The following is a 19488-nucleotide window of genomic DNA, read 5'->3' on the forward strand; positions in this document are numbered from 1 at the left end:
TTTTTTTAATGGAAAACTACCCACTGGTGATCAGGAATCACTGATATGAGGGCAAATGTGATACTTTTTTAGTACTGTCCATGTCCATAAATATGTATTAAATGTCTAGTGTGTGGGCATCCTGAGTTGTGATCCCAACAAGACATGAGTCATAACCATTTGTAAGTTATAAAATCAAAATCAGAGGTTCTCCCTGTATCCTAGAGTGCAGTCCTCAGAACAAGGATGAGAGTGAGAGTCACAGCCTTTGAAAACCCTGCTATGGTGCCCATCAGTGTTTCCCAACTTGTGTTTTGTGTAACACCAATTCTGGGAGATGTACTATCAAAAGTCAAGTAAGTTGAAGAAAAATAGCAATCTTTTGAAGAACCACAGTGCAAAGAAGATTAATCTGGTAAAAGCTCTAAAGTATCCTACACAAAGAAACAAGTTTAGCTTTGCTGAACTAACTTAATTCAGAATACACTTTAGGGAAAACTAACAACAGTAGTGACATCTTTAGAAGGTTATAATTTTCTCATTTTATTATTTTTAATTTTCTTTCCATTTCTCTTTCTAGACCCTGTGAAATTAAGAATTCTTAATCATTCTGTTCTGCTCTTCCTCTGTGCTATCCCCAACCCCTGATAAGAAAGCTGTATGGAAGAAAGGAGGGGGGAAAAGGAAGGAAGGAAATGTGTGTGTGTGTGTGTCTGTCTGTCTGTCTGTGTCTGTGTGTGTCTGTTTGTCTTGTTTATTTGTCTATACAGAACTATTGTGTAGTCCTTATGTACTTTAAAACTATACCAATATGATAAAATGTGTTAATACTTATAACAAATTTTATTAAATTGTGTTACATTATATAATTAAATACACAATATTTTTATTTTGATTCTATAGCAAGCAAAAATGATTACTTGAGGGGTGCCTGACGGGCTCAGTTGGTTAAGCCTCCGACTTCAGCTCAGGTCATGATCTAATGATTAGTGGGTTCGAGCCCTCCGTCGGGCTCTGTGCTGACAGCTCGGAGCCTGTAGCCTGCTTCCAATTCTGTGTCTCCCTCTCTCTCTTCCCCTCCCCCACTTGCACTCTGTCTCTCTCTGTCTCTCTCTCTCTCAAAAATAAAATTAAAACATTAAAAAAAAATTTTTTTAAATGATTACTTGAGGAGGAAGTATGTCCTGTAGTTAATGGAGTTAAAATCTGTATTGGAAGAATTTCTTTTACTTTAAATTATGTATATATGTGTGTGTGTGTATACATATATACATAGTATACATATATAGCTATTGTTTTATCATACTTCCGCTTTATGATTAAGTTTAAAAGTTTAAATATACTCAGAAAAATAAGTTATGATGATACTTGTACTGTAGGAAAACCTCCACTCTGTAGAATCTTGGAAGATTATTTTTTTTTTTTTAAGTTTATTTATTTATTTTGAGAGAGAGAGAGAGAGCACGTGAGCAGGGGAAGGGCAGAGAAAGAGGGAGAGAGAGAATCCCAAGCAGGTTTTGCACTGCCAGTGCGGAGCCCGACACACAGCGGAAACTCAAAAACTGCGAGATCATGACCTGAACCAAAGTCAGACGCTTAACAGACTGTACCACCCAGACTCCCTGTTGGTTTTAGACAATAAAATTTTCTCAATACATGGAGGCTTTTCCCCTAATACTGTCACAATCTCCAAAACTTTAAAAATATATATTATTTTAGATGAACATTGTTCTAAAATATTTCCATTTCTTTTCTTTTAAAGAACATGCTGATTGGGGCGCCTGGGTGGCGCAGTCGGTTAAGCGTCCGACTTCAGCCAGGTCACAATCTCGCGGTCCGTGAGTTCGAGCCCCGCGTCAGGCTCTGGGCTGATGGCTCGGAGCCTGGAGCCTGTTTCCGATTCTGTGTCTCCCTCTCTCTCTGCCCCTCCCCCGTTCATGCTCTGTCTCTCTCTGTCCCAAAAGTAAATAAAAAACGTTGGGGAAAAAAAATTTTTTTTTTAAAAATTAAAAAAAAAAAAAAAAAAAGAACATGCTGATCATAATTTAAACTTTTTTGATGACCCCAGGTCATCATTGAGTTCACTTCCTTTCAGCAAGTTTTTATTTAGCACCTCCTGTATGTGATGATCCTCTCAGGCCCTTTTGGATACTTCACCATCTCTTTACCACTGTACTAAACAGCTGCTGACTGCTGTGTTTTGGGACTCTTGGGTCAGCTTTTTATAGTTTTTCTGATTTCCTAGCTGTGAGGACTGGCAAACTCCTGTGAGTATGTCCCGCTGACCCTCCCTCTCCCTCTTCTGTGAGCAGGAAACTAAAACAACTAGCCTTATGGATACACATTCAAATAAGAGCACACTAGGAAGCTCTTATGTGAAGTCTGTGAAATTTGTAGATTTTGGCCGCTCAAGAGTCATTTTTATCCTTTTGCTTATTTCTAAAATCTCTTGAATTCTTCTAACATTTTAGATACATGAAATGTTGCTATAAACTTATGAAGCAGACATTTCCTTTATCCCTTTTCTTAATAGTCCTTCTTTAGTCCTTCTAATAATCCTTCTAGAAACAGATTCAGATTTTGTAACACCTCAGTCTATGTTATCCAATGACCAAGTGAGAGTTAGTTTTGTCTTGAAATACTAATCAGCAATTTTCCATCTAATTATAGTCCATAGCTTTCTTATGAACCATTTTACATTTGCTTGAGATTTGGTTTAATTTTGACCTATAATGGATTTTTATTAATTTTTCAAATTCAGTTTGTGAAAATATACCATAGAATTCTTAGTAGAAACTTCTATAGCAGGCTCATTTTGATATTCTCCTTTGTCAAATGATGTGTCCTAAAAATGTCTATCATTAAAAATTAGCATTTATAAAATATTTGTTAAATTATATGGCTCTAATTTTCAATTTAGCTGAAAATGAATTCAGTGCTGGAGGGAAGTGTGACCCAGGGTGTATGCAGTACAGAGCTGTAAGAACTCATGTGTTAGATGAGCAAAGATGTCCAAGGCTGTGGTACTGGTTAGAGCAGTAAAGCTGGATGAGGTTTTAAGCACCTCCCAAGACCATGTTAATCATACCTGTACCACCATTAGCAACTGTTAGTTAGCTCATCACATCCTTTCACACCTTTCAACACCTTTTTAGCCTCTTCAACCCTGTGTCCTATTTATGTACTAAATCTACCTGGCATCCATCTTACCAAATAAAAGTAAGAGGAAGCACCATAGCAACCAAAGAACGAAATTCCTCTGTATGCACTTTGTATTACCAGCAGCATGTACACTGACATCTTTTTTGAAGAGTCAGTTGATGAAGAAACGAGAATCCTTGGGTTATCTACCATTAAAAGTTAAATTGTGGTATTTTGGTCTCCTTATAAAGACAGTATGAGATCTTTTTTTCTCTAAAATTATTTCTAGAATCCTTGAATATAGCTAATTACTCTTTCCGTTTAAAAGAGTCTTTTAAAAGACTCTTTCCCTTTTCTATTTAAAAGTCTTCTCTCTTTAAACTGTATATAAATGTAAGCTGATGTATCTTTTCCTAAGAGTGTGATTCACTCTATAATCTTTCCTTCAAGCTGTTATCACAACATTAAGGAATAAGAATTTTCCTTATATTGTCATCTAACTTCATGGCTTATTTTCATTTAATTTTTTTTATTCACCTGGAATTTATGGAAGAGAATTCTGGAAAGCTGCAGTAGTTCTTTGTTTTTTAGAGGAAGTGGCTACCATGAGATTGAGGTTAGGAGGAGTGTGACACAAGAAAACTGACTTGAAATCTCTATATATTATATGCAATTTTATTTTCTTTCTTTTTTTTAACTTATTTATTTGAGATAGTGAGTGGGGGGGGGGGGGCAGGAGGGAGGGGCAGAGAGAGAGAGGGAGAGGGAGCATTCCAAACAGGCTCCACACTGTCAGTGCAAAGCCCGATGCAGGGCCCAACCCCATGAACCATGAGATCATGACCTGAGCTGAAACCAAGAATCGGATGCCCAACCAACTGAGCCACCCAGGCAGGTCTGCAATTTTATTTTCTAATTAATATCTCTGATTCAGTAATCACTCAGGAAATTAGCCATGCAAGTTTTTTTACTCCCTGGAAAGCCTTACTATAATCAACAATTTTTCTGGCATATCATATACCTTATAATTTTGTTTTCTAAAATTTTGTGGCATTTAATGTCTTCATTTCCTTGCAATCTTTTAAAACCTTTGTATCTTCATATATTTTATTACTCCCACACCATTTTCTATTTCATGTCATTCTTTGCAATTCATTTTGTTATTCTGCAAATAAATCAGTTGCAGATTTCCTAAAAGCTGGATCCTCTCACTTATGGTCTAGTGCTGTGGTTTCTTAGTAGAAGACAAGTTTACAGCCAGAAGCTGTAAGTTCCCCAAGTTCAAAATCTGTACAAGTTTACGCTAGAAAACCAAAGCATTCTCTCTGTAATCACTGAACTTCCAAAAGACGATAGATGCTATGAGCTTAGAAACAATCAATTCGTTAGGTTCTAGGTATTTTGAAGGTCTGAAATAGATCACATGAGATCCAGCATTGCTCTGGGCCGTTCTTCTCTGAGGGCTACAGATAGGGTACAATCTTTTGCCAAGGCCTAAAAGACAGAGCTATAAATTGACAGGAAGGTAGCCTTACTGATGCTACTCTCACCAGAAGGAACAGCAGGTTAAAAATTAATAATGACTGATAATATGTTTTCAAATAGTCTTGAAGTTTTTTAAAACATTTATTTCTAATGATTTAATTTAAAGTTTACAAAGCCAGTAAGCATGTTGCTATTTACTTATTACTAAGAACTGTTTTAGGGCAGGCTGGCTGGCTTAGTCAGTAGAGCATAAGACTCTTGATCTCAGGGTCATGAGTTCGAGGTCTACACTGGATGTGGAGATTACTTTAAAAAAATCCTTTTTAAAAAAGGGCTTTTTTTTTTTAATAATGAATAATTTTGATCTTTCTTCATTGCCTAGACCTCAAATCCTAATGCAGGATTCCCCAGCTTGCCATTCTCACCAGAAAATTAGAGAACATAGTCATTTCAGTGTCACTGCCATTCTGGGCATCAAACAAACTGTTAAAAGCACTTGCGTTTCTGGTGACACATTCCAGAACTCTCATTATACATAATAAGCTCAGTCTTTGGAGTTGCTAAGAAGTGAAACTTAAGTTTTTGTGTCCTCAACTATATTCTTCTTGGTTCCTTGTTTCCTTCCAACTTAGGCATCTTTACTACCTATACATCAAGAAATAAACTAATAGTACACAGGATTATGCAAAAAGCTTCAGGAGAGAAAGAACTCCTCCCAGAATTTCAAAACTGCCTCATTGGAGAGAAAATTTCTATAACATTTTGTTTTATTCAGAGAATCTAAGGCCCAGAGAGAACAAAGAGGCAGGAGAAGAGCCGTCTTGAGCTCTGAGTTGGAAGCAAGATCAGCATTATGACCCCATTATGGCCCTCCATAAAGCAATGTTTTGAAGAAATTAGTAAATTTTATATTACGTATCTTGGTTGCTAGTCTTTTTTAAGTCTGACAATAGACATAAAGATAGGTCGGTGTAAACAGTGATGTGCAGTTTAAAGAAAGAACGATACTTTATGAAATTCTGATCTTTTTAATGGAGAAGGAAGAATAGCCTGCATGCTACACCCGTGTATGTGCCTGTCTGTCTGTCTGTCTGTCTGTCTGTCTGTCTGTCTGAGACAGAGAATGAAAAAGGAAGGGAGAGAAGAAGGGAGGAGACACAAGATAAACATAGTAATACTATTTTCTTTTTCCACATAAAATGTGCAATAGCTTGGGAACAAAGCATATAATCAAATCCATATAGGTATTTTAAATAAAATAGAGAGGAAGATCAAGGGAAAAGAATGATATTAGAGTAACTTTGGATCTCTCAAGAATCCTATAGATCTTTTGATTCAGGTGCAGTACCAGCATTAAGAGGGGAGTCAAGGCACAGTTCTGTTCTAAGAGCAGATCTTCCATTGGTCCCCCTTTCATTGCCAGCCCATATTGAACCAGTGCCAAGTCCACTGTCAGCCTTTGGGCTCACCCAGCCTGTGCATTCGTTCTAGTTCCCCTAGCTCTGCCTGCATGCTTATGCCATGGCTTTGCCAGTGTTCATTCCATTGCTTTGGAAAGGCCTGTATTTTCAACAGTTGCACACCCATAACAGGAATAGCAATAAGCATGAATTTTGAAAACCTGCATATGCATTTTATATTGGGGCTTGAGTATCCAAGAGGCCTTCAAAATATCATTCTCAGTTTATTGTTCTGTTGAGTTCACAGGTGCTTCCACAGGATGGACTTAGGTGAGGGACACTCAGAAACTGGCTAAGCAAAGGTGAAAGGAAAGGGAGAGAAATTCCATTCTGTCTGACCCAGGGATAATAGATAGAAAATCTAAAAATATTTTTCATCCAAACGCATCATTCATTTCCACCATTAATTCTCATTGTTATTTTCCACTGCCCCGTTATTATTTGCACTTCTTCAGAAATCAGTGCATGAGCCTGAAGAAGCAGAGAACTGAGGTGCTACACCAGATTCTGAGAAAGTTCGGTTTTGAACTGAGGTCCCACCTCTGAGCTCATGCTTTTTCATTACACTGTATTTGGCTGAAGATCTGATACTAGATGCACTGTAACCGTTGCAAAGGCAGTGTAATCTCTGGCTTCCTAGATTTTCACTGGCATTTTTGCCTGTTGTTAAGAGTAGCCACACCTTTCCACGAGTTGTGGGTGTTTTAGCCATTTGGGAAAAAGAGGGCAGGGGGAAAGAAAGGAATTGGTGGTGAAGAGATGGTGCCTGAAAATGGAAAGGTCACAGATGAAAGTGGAGTATGTGTTACCTTCTGGCTCAGGCCAGGCGGCTGGGTGTGGGTGTCATGTACGCCCCAGTGCGGTGTCACCCTTGCAGTGGTAATTCAGTTTAGCCACCACGGAGTATTGTTCCTTGTTTTCTATAGTGCTTGTCAAAATGCTATGACAACTGGCTGGTTTTATGAAAACAGAGCCTGGCTCTCAAGAGACAGTGTGTCTGAAAGTCAAACATGGATGGCAGCCATTGGCACGCGAAGGAGTCAGAAACCACAGATTGTTTTCTCGTTGGATGAACAGCTTAAAGCAACGTAAAGTTAATTGAAGAATTCCTTGAAAGTGAAGTCAGACTAAAAGAAATGCTCTAAGTCTATAATTTACTAAATGTGAAAGATCTTTAAGTGGTAGTGAGACTAAAAGAGTTGGGGGTAGGGAGAACACTTTTGTAAACAGATCTGGCTTGTATTATTGCCTAGGCAGTTTTAATTATTTGCTCTAATAATGTAGATCTCCAGAAGAATCTTTAATTAGGTAAAGCTTGATTTATGGAGTTGGCCTCATATAAACCATGATGTCATGGTGTGCTGCAGAAAATTACAGGCCTGGTCTTGCCATTGAAAACTATTATTTCTACCTGGGACTATTCATGCTTTGTATGTCTTACTCTCACAGAATCAGAGCATCCTGTGTTCTCATTTTCAATGTCTTTTGCCCAGGTAAATTCAACATATACTATTACTCATTAAACAATTTGTCAATTGTGTATATAATACATATATGTGTATATGTGTGTGTGTGTGTGTATGTGTGTGTGTGTGTATATATATGTATATGTATACATACATATATATACACACACACACACATACACACACACACACACACACACACACACACACACACACACTCTGAGGAGGCAGGGGCAGAGTTTAACTACTAACTCTAGTAGTTAAAGAAACGTTTACCTCTTAGGAACTTTGAGACCAGCCTGTAATCCTCCGCAGAAATGGATTCATTCTCCCTTCTGCTGATAGACTGGCAGGGGCAAGCCAGACTGTCAAAAGTGATATCTGTGTGTCTGTCTGCCTGTCCTTCCCACAACCCTAACCCCATCCTCCACTTTCCCTCTCCTTCCCTAGCTTCTTCCTGGGAAGTTCTTTCAGTGTCATCATTGCCTGTTTCATCTGGTTTTAAATAAGAGCATGGGGCCTCTGTGACATTTTACTGTGGTTCTCACTTCCCTCCCATTACAGTAGAAGCCTTGATGTGGGGCCAAGGCCTTTTCTTTGATTATAGGTCTGCTGATTATAATTTCCTAACATTTTTCTTGCATTAATTATACCTTAATGATTGCATTTTCTATGGTTTTCAACGTTGTTAAAGTAGCATTAAGACGTTAGAAGGAATCTTTCTAGATTTCAACAATTTATTTTCCATTCTTTTTAGACTTTATCTAACTTGTACCTGCCTTGATAGCTGTTTTAAGGGTTTTGCATTTATCAGTTCTTCTCAAACTGCTCAATGTTTTTACATGCAAACAACTCCTGCCTTTCACTGTCATATTTCATCACTCTATATAGTATTTGATTAAATTATATGATTACAATAACAAGTCCAACGGGCATAAACAGGTTTGGGAACAAACATAATTGAAGCAGTTGGAAGAAGTGCATGGTGCACACTAGAGAATAGCCTTCTGGCCTCTAGGATTCAGTATGTGTGGGCTCAGTCCTGAGCTAAACAAAAGGACAGAATTGGGTAGGTGGAGCTCAGTTACGAGAACTTCTGAATCTGTACTCTCATCATTTTCTTCATTTTGCAAATGAGACCCAGGGTGGTTACATGACTTGCCCAAGGTTGTCAGACCGGTTGGTAGCCAAGCTGGGTGTCCTCACTCTCAAGCCAGAGTTTTCCTATGGTACCAGAGGAGCACTGATACCCTGGCCCTTTATGAATGCAAATATATAGAGATACTTTATCCATAGTTTTTATGTTACTAATTAACGCATGTCTGTCTTTAAATTCCTCTTGATATCAAAACTGATCCTTCTTGGGGCGCCTGGATGGCGCAGTCGGTTGAGCGTCCGACTTCAGCCAGGTCACGATCTCGCGGTCCGTGAGTTCGAGCCCCGCATCAGGCTCTGGGCTGATGGCTCGGAGCCTGGAGCCTGTTTCCGATTCTGTGTCTCCCTCTCTCTCTGCCCCTCCCCCGTTCATGCTCTGTCTCTCTCTGTCCCAAAAATAAATAAAAAACGATGAAAAAAAAAATTTAAAAAAAAAAACAAAAAAAAAACTGATCCTTCTTTATTAGAAGGAGTTAATGTAGGTTATGAAATCTATCACTTTTGTCTTTAAATGACCATAATTAATAAGAAAGAGAGATGCTGCGTGGAAGAATTTTTCAGTAGGCCTTGTCCTCCTTATCCATCCACAGCCCCATACTGTTCATAGCTGCTTTTGTCCCTCTAAAAACAAATTGTTAAAGGGTGTGGACCTCAGACAAAGTCGCTTTTAGGTTGAGGCAGCACTGTAAGGTTTATATTTATATGATCTCTTTCACAAACCATATGTGCTGACTTTTCTAGTATCAAGTTGGAAAGATTTTTTTAATCACTTTCCTTATCTTGCCCCATCCGTCCAGTGCTTAACTCTTGCCTCACCCCCTTTCAGAAAATATTTGATGTTGTTTAGAGTCAAAATACACCTACAACTGGGCAGTTAAAAATAAAATCAAAACCATTAGGATGAATATGAAAGAAGGGGGGAAATGCTATACTTAAATCCCTGACGTAAAAAGTTTTGTTATTATTGAACATTGCATTTAACTGAGCTCCTTACAGACAACAGAAAAGATATTTGGGTATACATTATTTTTATTTGCTGAAGGGAAACAGATCTTCTACAGGGATAATATTACCAAGCACTTTATTCTAAGCCAATGAGCCTTATGTAAGTGAAGCTGAATAACCACCTAGAGCAAGGTAATTGTTCACACATTAGATCTGGAGAAACCTTACTATAGTCCAATTCCATTCTTGGTTGATGGGGAACAGAAGCCCAGAGAAAAGAAGTAATTTGCCAGTCACCAATCTTGCTGGTGATACCACCAGCCTGGAGCCAGTGTCCCTTGGTACCGACTTAGATCTCAGAGCACCCTTGTTTACAGATCATGGGTATAGAGAGAAATGGTGCTGGACTCGATATGGTCCAGGTGCCATACGTCACTACTGGGCAGTGGGGACACAGACTGTCAAGTGAGTGGGATTTAGACCTGATGAAGTCAGAATATGCAGAAGGGGGTTTTCTTCTAGGGTTTCTCTTTTCACTGAGAAGGAGGACAGAGGGTGGACCTCTGTCTCAGATTGTTGTCAAATCACTATGGAGGGGAAAACTAGAATAATAGGTGCCCTTATTATACTCGTTTAGAAACAAATACTTTGTCAAAACCCTCCTTTCTTTAGTCAGAATTTATGGGTATGTTTATGTTGTATTGTAAGACAGTGAATTTATGAGAGAACTTTGGGCAGGGGTCTTAAACTCAAGCTGCCCTATGGCAATCAGGCAGCAGTGATAGACAGCTGTCTACTACCTAAAAGGCCAGGTATAAGACAGCAGGGAGAGCGCTCCAAAGGGCCAGTGTCCTATCTCCAGGGGGAAGCTGCTTCCCATCTCCAGCTGATTTTTGTCTTGTGAAAAATACAAGTATACATTTGACCATATCTTCTAGTGTTTTAGGAGAAGCTGGAAGTCTCGGTTATTAAGTCTCCTGATTTTAAATGTTAGCAACTTCTTTCTTACACGTGAAACTATAAACCTTGGAGTTGCCCTTGACTGATCTCTTCCTTTCAAAACCTACATCTAGTCCATCTGGAAATCCTATTGGATCTACCCTCCATATATATTCATATATATTCAGAATCTGATCACTTTTTACAGATCTCTTTTGTGCTACTATAGCCCAAACCACTGTTCTCTCTCTCCAGGATTGCTGCAGTAGCTTCCCAGTTGGTCTCCCTTCCATGCTTTCTCTCCTGCAGTCAGAGGGATATTATTGAAGCATAAGCCAGTTCGTGTTGCTCCTCTTTTCATAACCCTCCAAAGGCTTCCCATCTCACTCAGCAAAGTCCAAAGTCTTCCCAATGTCCCATAAAGGCCCTCTGACCTCATCTCTGCAGCCACAGTGGCCTCCTGTCTGTTCCTTGGATTCACCTGTTCATTTCTTCATCATGACGCTTGCCTTTGCTCTTCCCTTGCTAGGAATGATCTTTCTCAGGTATCTCTAAGACCCAATCACCCCCTTCAACCCCTTGCTCAAATGTCATCTTCTCCATGAGGCCTTCCTTAGCCACACTATCTAAGCTGGTAGCCATACACACATGCATACACTACCCTTCCTCTGCCCTTCTCGACTTTGTTTTCTGTTCACCACATACCAAAATCTTATATGCTACATATTTTTCTTGTTTGCTACCTATCTTCCACATTATAATATAGGTTCCAAATGTTTTTGTATATTTCTTCATTGCTGTATATACTTAGAATCTAGAAATGTGCCTCACACATAGTAGGTGCTCAATAAATACTTAATAAATAAATCATTAAAAAAAAAAACAATTTTTCAACTTTTGGACTGAACAGAACTCTTCAATGGGCCAAATCCATCCTATACCCTCTTTGACCTAGGGTCAAAAAGAAGAGTAAGCACCTCCCCAGCTGTACCTAGCAGCTTGGAGACAAGCACGTGGCTGCATCATTACACCTGCCCTGCTCAGGAAACCATTGAAGAACTCTTCCACTCCACTCCTACACACTGGCTCCTTCTACTTCACTCTGCTGAACTTTAGTGTATGCTTATTGTTTTATGCCACAACACAGTTTTTCCAGTATATTGATGTTTTGAATATGGAAAATGTTATTTAAATTAGTTCAGCCTCCTGAGCGAACTTCTAAACCTCTGAAAAGTAGGAAACATTTAAACAGTATGATTTGCTTTCTCCCCAACACAGGGTTTAGAGTTAGATAAGCAATGAGGAAGAGGAAGAGCATACAAGGAGAGAGAAAAGCATATGTAAAGACACTCAGGTGGAAAAAACCTGTCCACCTTGGAAAAGAGCAAGTGAAACTAGAGTAGTGAGAAAGGGGGGAAAGTGGTAGGAAAAGACGTTGGAGGGGTAAACAAGGCCAAATGTTTCAGACCAAGGTAAGGAGTTTGGATGTTATTAAAATCCAATGGAAGACTCAGGAATCATTACTATGAACTATTTGTAGTGGTAATTTTTTTCATATAATTTTTTACTCAAGTCTGACATATATACATCCTGGGGATGTTCTTCAACCAAGTCAGTCTTTTGTTAGCAGTTATTTCAGCACCCAGACTGCCTTCCTTTTGTTAAAAAAAAGTGGGGGGTTAGAGGTGCTTAAATGACTGGGAAAGAACTAGTTTATTTTCATATTTAAAACTAAAATGTAAGTTTATTTTAAAATATCTTAATAAAATAACTAAATGTATTTATTTGTACAGGAAATAAGTTTTGTTTTAGTTACATAACACTACAGATTTTGGTTATGAGGACTGTTTAATAAAGTAATGTTCCCCAGGGACATTCAGTCTTTTTAATTGTATCCACTTTAGTTACATACATTAAATGCTAAATGGTCATTCATTTTACTGTTGCATTTGCAACTTTGCCAAGTTACTATCACATTGAAATGTACAGCATTTGCTTCTAAAAAAATAATTATATATACTTAGACTATACCAAAGGTACACTAATTGCAGTTTTTATGATAGGTGTAACTTGTCCTTGAGCTCATGGTTTATTCTGGCCTATGTATTCTAATCATAAAAAGGAATCAAATGTTGAGCAGTTTACTAACATTCTGTAGAAGATAGAGCAAGGCTTTTTTAGTTCAGCATACGAGAACAGTAAAACATTACTGAGATTTGCCCAGAATTGGGTAATCCAAACTGAGCCACTTAGAGGGATTTTGTAGCTTGACCTTGGCCATCTGGTGACTAAAAAGGCAGATTCTGGGACATGATAATATTTGATATATGAATAGCCCAACATAATCAAGCTATAAGTAATCTGGAAAGCTGAGGTAAAGACCAAGTGTTAGGTCTAAGTTTAGAAAGTCCTGGAACATTCAGAGGCAGTACACTGTGACATAAGTGAGAATTTGTAAGAAGAAAAACTTCACAGCTCTTTGCAGCTTTCTCACAACTGATTTTCAGTAGCATTAAGTGGAAATTATAGAAGTAGAGAAATTCAGGGACACCTGGCTGGCTCAGTTGGGAGAGCATGAGACTCTTGATCTCAGGGCTATGAGTTCAAGTCCCATGTTGGGTGTGAAAATTACTTAAAAATAAAATCTTTAAAAAAAAGGAGGAGGAGGAGGAGGAGGAGAAGAAGAAAAGTCAGAACTGGAAAGGACCGTAGAGACCCTATTTTACAGATGAGGAAACTGAGCCCAGAGGATACCAAAGACTTTTTCAATGTCACACAACTAGAATTAATGTAGGACTGAGTTGGGATTTGGAACTCCTATTTTCTAGCTAAATATTCTTTTCCATACTTTCTTGGGCATTTTTTTGACTGTAGTCATTGGAGTTGTACCACAATGGAGTAAGCTGGCCTGGGTGAAGAAGGGAGCTCTCTGCCACCAGAAATGAGTGAGTGACCAGGCAAAAGCTGTACAATGGCTACCTGACATGCATGCTGATTTTCCATGAAGGAAACTTGTACTCAAGAGTTCTCTAAGGGTTTTACCAGCTCTAATTTTAATGAGTTTGGATGCCTTTCATTACAGTTGTAATCAGCTATTTGTCCTCTCTACTTACAAAAATTACTGTTCACTCTCATTCATGCATGTGTTATCCACTCTAGTCTTTTCTCAGAACCTGTTTTCCCTCTGAGAACACCTGTTCCAAAGGTGCATTAGTAATTCAGTATGACCAAAAAGCAGGCCAAGACTCCAAGCTCTGTTCACCTCTTGGAATGATGAGTAATCATTGTACCCATAGGCAATTTAACCTTCTACACTAGACAGAAACCCAATAACTAGTCTTCCATGACCACACAAATACAAATTAGCTACATAGTGAAAGGGAGATCCATGATATCGAAATCAGTCAGCTTTCCTACTATACAGCAAGGACTCGGAATGTTAAAAGTATTTGGTTAATCTGCAACCCAGTAAGGGCTAAATTATTTTTAATGTAAACCATGATAAAATTTCTTTACTGTGCAATTATATATAGCCTATTGTTAGCTGAGAAATGAGAATTTATAGGTTAGTATTACATTATTAAATGCATGAGATAGTAACTCTAATTAGACATGTATTTGCTGCAATACTGGTATGGCTCAGTCAGTTAAGCGTCCAACTCTCAATTTCAGCTCAGGTCATGATCCCAGGGTTGTTGGATCTATCAAGCCCTGCATCAGGCTCTGCCTGAACATGGAACCTGCTTAAGATTCTCTCTCTTGTGGCACCTGGGTAGCTCAGTCAGTTAAGCATCTGACTCTTAATTTTGGCTCAGGTCACGATCTCACAGTTTGGTTTGTGATACTGAGCCCCAAGACAGACTCCGTGCTGAAAGCATGGAGCCTTCTTGGTATTCTCTCTCTTTCCCTGTCTCTTTGCCTCTCCCTTGCTCACTCGTGCTGTCATTCTCTCTCTCAAAATAAATCAATTAATTTAAAAAAAGAAAAAAAAGATTCTCTCTTCCCTTGCCCCTCTCCCATGTTGATGGGCTGTCTCTCTCTCTCTAAAAAAAGAAAGAAAGAAAGAAAGAAACTTATTTGCCAACTGGTAATATCTGTGTGCATAGAAAATCTCTGCATACTACTGTATTTTGAAAATTATCTCTTGGTCCATCCCATCTCCACCCATTGTCCAATTTTAGAGCTTATTTTTTTCTGCTATAATTTAAAAGGTAATGTACCAGACAAAAAAACAGTTTTAAACTATGTGCTTAACAGTCATATTTATAATAGGGAATTTCCAGAAAACAAGTGATTCAGTCTCATATGCCTTAAGGTACCCCATTTCTCCAGTGGAGACTAGGATGAATTATTTATTATAGTAGATATGTGGTCACACTGGGGACCCATCTCCAAAGGTTAAAACTGGGTTTCACACTTCATCCTGAAGTCCTATGGGAAAGTTTCCAGTATCCTCATTCCCCTCGTTTGCACTGGCCCTGGATTGATTTGGGACGTGGAGTAAGGGCGGAGATGGCAGGAGGGTTTCATGTATTATAACAGTGATCCAGTTAAGGCAGTGAAGGAGCCTTTTTTTCAAACATGAAGGAAACTGAAAGCCCAACAAGAGAGAAGCCACGTTACAGGACTAGAACCAACATAAAAACAAAACCTGAGACCCACTTCTCCTATATCCTGTGTGAATTAACTTTCTTTTATGGTCTCATTCCACCCCTACTGAAAAGCCAAACTGGGTTCTTTCCTTTCCAAAGCTGGCTCGATAGAGAGATTAGGCAGTGTATCTTTTGTGTATTTGCCTTATTTTATCCTAAGAGAAAGACCCCCTAAGACAGTGTTGACAAACTTCTGTAAAAGGTCAGATAGTAAATATTTTAGGCTTTGCCAGCCTTGCGGTCTCTATAGCAGCTAGTCAGCTCTATCATTATAACACAAAAGCAGCCATAGGAAATACATGAACAAATGAACAGGGCTGTGTTCTCATAAAACTATGAGCACTGAAATTTAAATTTTATTTCTCATGTATCATGAAAAATTACTCTAATTTTTATTTTTTTTCCCAACTCTTTAAAAATGTAAAAATAATTCTCATGGGCTATACAAAAATAGACTGTAGACCACATTTTGACCCACTGGCCATAGTGTGCTAACCCCTGCCCTAGAGGAATAAATCTGAGAAGACCATAGGTGTTAAAACGTGAAGACACAGAATGTGATACCTGAGGACAGATGATTTAAATGTGGTAGGGGAAATGACTGATGGGTATGTGTATGCAGGGAGAGTAGATGGATGATGCCCTGACTCTTGATTCTATTTTAGGTAAGCTGAGTTGGTACTAGGTCAAATTCCACATTCTCTATTTTGATTTACTGTCCTAAAATTTATGAAAGGCAGGTTTTAGCTGGCCTTTGAGAAGAAAAGCAAAAATTAGAAAAGGACATGTGACTTGGAGTTTCCCATATGGTATGCAGAACCAATAGGACATTTTATTAGTAATGGCAGCTGGTGGTTTTCGTTATCAGTGAATCATTGAGAAGCTTGTCTGAATCAGGGAGGAGGCAGTTAGCCATATTCCTCCTTAGCACAAACTATTTCATGTCGTTGTAAAGCTCTCATAGAATATGTCTTCTGCGTGGTGAAAGAACCCATAAAAATCTGTTTTTAAGACATAAAAGCTATATTGGTAAAATTTTTAAACTCCCATAAACTCAAAATCATAAAGGGCCATTTATTAAAACAGTGTGAATGATTTACATGCAGTTGAATAAAGCTTTTGTTGTTTCGTAGGTCAACTCACCTATAATAATTGCATAACTGGTAGTGTGGTTACTTATAACAAAGGAGTCTTAATTATTATGATAATGATAATATAATAAACATTTTTTGAACAGCCACTATCTGCTGCCACCTAACATCTATAATCCCATTCATTCCCACAGCAGCCCTGCAAGGTCGCTATTATTCTCCTTGAAGATAATATTGAGGCCTAGTCACATACACACAAAGTAGCAGGGCCAAACCTATGTCTCCCTGACATGAAAGTTTATGCTGTCTCCACTGTACCATTGCCATGGTAAGAAATGTTAGCAAAACAAAACAAAACCGAATTTGGAAAACCCATCCTCAAGTATGTTGCTGACTATCCATACTTTATGTTCATTTTACTCTGTGTGGTTATTGTACAGTAACAGAATAATTTCAGTACCCTAAAACCGTGAAAACTCACACCAATTGTGTCTTTTAATATTTGCGGTTTGTGTGTCCATTCATTGCTTGCAGTTTCTAGGCAGCCTGCAGCCTTGAACTATTCGCTGTCTGAACTTGCCCTCAAAGAATTGTTCCTCCCGCCCTACCTCTATCAAGTGACAACCAATGAAAAACCCACAAGTACAGCAGCTGCAGCTCTGGAAAGCTTCCATCAAAACCCTCATTCCCACATCCCCTTTGAAAATCACAGAGCTTGCTGTTATCTGCTTGAAGGTCATGACTAATACTTGTAAAACTTCCACAGCAAACACTGTCTACAAGACCTAAATTCCTAAGTTGAGCTCTAATGGTAACTTACCTACACCAAAACCTTTACTGCCCCTCAGCTGCCCTACCCTAAATTCTTACCCCATAATATAGAAAGCAAATATTAGGACAGGAGCATTCTAAATAGTCCACAGGAAAACTGGAAAGCTTAATGAATTTCAGAAAGTGCCTCTTTGACAGATCAGAATTAAATGAAAATCCCTGATATATTGAGAATTATGAGGTGACTTAGCCCTGTTCTTATCCATCTAAATTTTATTCTTTCCATGAATTGCTTTTAGGATTCAGAAGTCAAGTATGCAATATACCTGTCTCAGAGGAAGCAATTTCATTTTTTTCTAAATGTGGGAATGTAGTGCAAAAGTAGCTGTTTTATGTGTGACCAAATGATAACCAAAATCCAGTTTTTAGCAGCCTTTTCAGATGTGAATCATGTTACTTAATCCAGATCTTTGAAACCACAAACAGGCACAAAGTATGGATGTTTGATTGAAGAAATATGGTGGCTATTATTCACCCTGCCATGCTTTCTTTTGCTTACATTAATGACTCATTAATACATTTTAAGAAAAAAGTAAATTTGCATCATCATCCAGTGAAATTGGCAAGACTGGATGCTCGTGATTACAGACACAAGGCTCCATCAAGAGATAATTTCCTGGTGGTCACAACATTGATTTTTTTTTTTTTTTTTTTGACTGTCCCACCAGTATGTCCAGGAACTCAGAAAAAAGGCTGCAGCCAAAAGACAAATATGTGCTAATGCACCACTTCTTGTCTGGAGAAAATATATGCACATGGCAGCAGGAAGAAGTTATTTGGTCTGTTATTTATTTATAATGTACAGGCTGCAGAATGTTAGCATTCTGATTGTGCCCAGATGTAATAGAAAAGAATTCACTAGCATTTTCACACTAGCATTAGTAAGGAATGCACCTTTGGAATCAACATTAGTTAAAAGGTTGTCATTTATATCCAGTAATCCCAAAGATTCTTTCTGGTGCCTAAATTATAGAAACAATTATTTGGGGCCTTAAATCCCATCTAAATTGACCGCTTTTGGTCACTTTAGCATATTTCCTTATCAGTAAAACTGAGCAGACACATGCTTTTTAAACATGACAGAAAATATCTACTACTTAGGTAAGATAGTGAGCTCAGATGTATGGTGGGGAAACCCTCATAATTCAAAAAAGACTTTCTTAAAATACTGTTGATAAAGAATATCAGTGTCAGTTTTCCTAATGAGAAGGAGGGGCATGCTTTATAAGCCAAGACTTTCTATTAAATAAACAGCCTCAGGAGAATGTCCATTGTCATCTGTGAGCAGTGTGTGCATGTAAATATATCTGTCTGAAGTGGGGTTTTTCCCCCAAAATAGGATATCTCAATGACTGCAGCTTTGTACTTTGCCATTTTTTTATTGTGACTGTCAGTTATTTAAGTATCAGAAAGCAACTTCAGCTGTTGAGGAAAGTCATCTTCATATATTTCTTAAGCAAAATACTGGGGTTTGTCTTTGTCCAAGAAGCTTTAAGGCCTATTTATCTTATTTAACTTTTTAGGAGTTGTTCTGATATCATAAGTGTATATTCAGAATGACTATCCAGATTTTTGTGTGTGTCTCAAGTTAGTGCTTCTAAGATGATTAGATTAGTGGTGTGGCAGTTAAAGCCATGGATATTTTCAAGTCCCTTAGACAAAATGTATTGAAAAATTAAATTCATAAATAAATGAGCATTCTATAAGCATTTTTTTTCTTAAATTTTAAATGAAGAGGCATTCACATGAACCTTATACAACCCTCTGGTTCCTGGTAATCCAAGTACCATGAGTTTTTTCCATGCCACCAAACCAATGAAGAAATTTTGCCGTAGGGGAGGCAGAAACTTGTTTCATTCAGTTAAGGGAATATTTCTTGGTTGCCTTTAAATGGTTTCTTTTTTTTTTTTTTTTTTTTCCATATCACTGTTATGTAATAGCTTTCCAAGAAAACTATTTTATAATCTCTTCTTTTCTATCCATTTTAATATTATATTTATTTCATCTATTATATCAAAATACTATAATTTCAACATGTAGTCAATTCTAGAAAACTGTTAATGACATATTTTATTCTTTTTCTATTCTTTGAATTTTGCTGTGTATTTTATACTTGGAGAATATCTTTTTAAAAAAAATTTTTTAATGTTTATTTAATTTGAGAGACTGAGAGGGAGACACAGAATCCAAAGCAGGCTCCAGGCTCTGAGCTGTCAGCACAGAGCCAGACGCGGGACTCAAACTCACAAACTGCGAGATCATGACCTGAGCCAAAGTCAGACGCTCAACCAACTAAGCCACCCAGGTGCCCCTATGCTTGGAGAATATCTTAACGTGAATCAGC

At 38.1% G+C, this 19488-nt stretch overlaps 1 protein-coding gene and 1 non-coding gene across 3 annotated transcripts in view; both read left to right on the forward strand.

The window, feature by feature from the left end:
- Window positions 1-19488, forward strand: part of CMSS1 (cms1 ribosomal small subunit homolog) — a 381170-nt gene that overhangs the window by 206851 nt on the left and 154831 nt on the right. The gene's annotated exons all lie outside the window — the stretch shown is intronic.
- TRNAK-CUU lies at window positions 13120-13192 on the forward strand. The gene has a single exon. It is a non-coding gene; the product is annotated as a tRNA-Lys (tRNA).

The sequence above is a fragment of the Panthera tigris genome, chromosome C2 (assembly GCF_018350195.1).
Source record: "Panthera tigris isolate Pti1 chromosome C2, P.tigris_Pti1_mat1.1, whole genome shotgun sequence".
Classification (NCBI taxonomy): Eukaryota; Metazoa; Chordata; class Mammalia; order Carnivora; family Felidae; genus Panthera; species Panthera tigris.